We start from the raw sequence: 1,772 nt of genomic DNA on the forward strand, positions 1-1,772 counted from the left end.
ATGGAAAGCACATATGTGACTTTTGATGATGACAGGGGTCCAGGCTTGGTATGCCTTGATTAAAATGAAGCTAAAACTTTGAAGTTTGAAAATCTCAATATTGACAGTGATTTTGAGGATGATGCTGAGATCAACACAGAAAATAGAATGGAGTAAGAAATAAATGAACAAGAGATCCATGAAAATGAAGATTCTAATCAAGAAATAATTTCATCTGAGTTTGATGGCTCAAACTCAGGGGGAGAAGAAGATGGTGGTTCTGCAATTCATGCCAATGGTGATAGCAATTCTAGTTAACAAGATCACACCAGAAAATGGGATAGAAGTCACACCACATATACAATAATTGGTGATCCAAATGCTGAGTGAGAACCAGAAGTGCTGCTGCAAATAAATGTTTCTGTTAAGTGGCATTTATATCAACTTCTAATGCTTCATAAAGCTTTGAATTGATGTTTTGTACTCAAGTTATTTGTGTTTTTGATATGTTTTTGATATTTTTTTGTAGTGTTCTGCATTTCAGGCATATATAAAGGATCCCGGTGATTTAGCATTATTTTGGTGCTAATTTGGTGTTAGGATGGTGCTCAGGAAGATTGCTCGAGGATTGATCAATGATATTCAGTCCAGCATTATCAGACCAGCCATCTCGGCTAACACCTTTGAGATCAAGTCGAGCACGATTCAGATGATACAGAATTCAATTCAGTTTGTGGGTTCTCCTATAGAAGATCCCAGCATGCACATCAGGGATTTCATCGAGATTTACGACACTTTCAAGTTCAATGGCGTTACTGAAGATGTTATCAAGCTGAGACTTTTCCCATTCTCTCTGAGGGATAAGGCTAAGTGTTGGTTACATTCTCTACCAGCAGGCTCTATTACTACTTGGGAGGATCTTGCTCAAAAGTTTCTCACTAAGTTCTTCCCTATGGCAAAGACGACTGTAATCAGGAATGCTCCTACTCAGTTTGCGCAACAAACTGGAGAATCTTTGTGTGAGGCTTGGGATCGCTACAAGGAGATTCTTAGGAAGTGCCCACACTATGGCATGCCTGATTGGATGATCATAAACTATTTTTATAATGGGTTGGGTGCACAGTCTAGACTTATGCTCGATGCAACGTCTGGTGGATTGAGCTAATGGCAGCTAATGAGTACCAGAATCCAACACAGCAAATATCGCAAGGCAAGGTAGCAGGTATTCTGGAAGTGGATACAGCTATTGCTATAGCTGCTCAACTTCAAGCTTTGACGATGAAAGTGGATTTTTTGGCTAATTATGGAGTTAATCAGATTACTAGTGTTTGTGAGCTTTTTGCGGGGGCACATGAGACTGAGCACTGTGCTATTTCTAGTGAATCAGCTCAGTTTATGAGCAACTTTCAGAGATCACAATAGCAAGCTTCAACCACTTATCATCCCAACAACCGCAATCATCCAAATTTCAGCTAGAGCAACAATCAGAATGCGGTGCAACAATCTTATCAGCCTTACACAACAAAGCAGTATAACCCTCCTGGTTTTCAACAACCGCAATATGTACCAAGGAAACAACTTCAACTTCAGCAGCTACCTCAAGCTAATGAAAAATCTGAATTGGAGGAGTTGAGGCTCATGTGCAAGAGCCAAGCAGTTTCGATCAAGACCTTGGAGAATCAAATTGGGCAGATTGTTAATGCCTTGATGAATCGTCAACCTGGCACACTTCCTAGTGATACTGAAGTGCCAGGTAAGAGGGAAGCTAAGGAGCAAGTTAAGGCAATTACATT

At 40.2% G+C, this 1,772-nt stretch overlaps 1 non-coding gene across 1 annotated transcript; it reads right to left on the reverse strand.

Moving 5' to 3' along the window:
• Positions 1-946: 946 nt before the first annotated feature.
• LOC141682126 (small nucleolar RNA R71) lies at positions 947-1,053 on the reverse strand. The gene has a single exon (XR_012559533.1). It is a non-coding gene; the product is annotated as a small nucleolar RNA R71 (small nucleolar RNA).
• Between the last annotated feature and the right edge of the window lie 719 nt (positions 1,054-1,772).

The sequence above is a fragment of the Apium graveolens genome, chromosome 1 (assembly GCF_009905375.1).
Source record: "Apium graveolens cultivar Ventura chromosome 1, ASM990537v1, whole genome shotgun sequence".
Classification (NCBI taxonomy): domain Eukaryota; kingdom Viridiplantae; phylum Streptophyta; class Magnoliopsida; order Apiales; family Apiaceae; genus Apium; species Apium graveolens.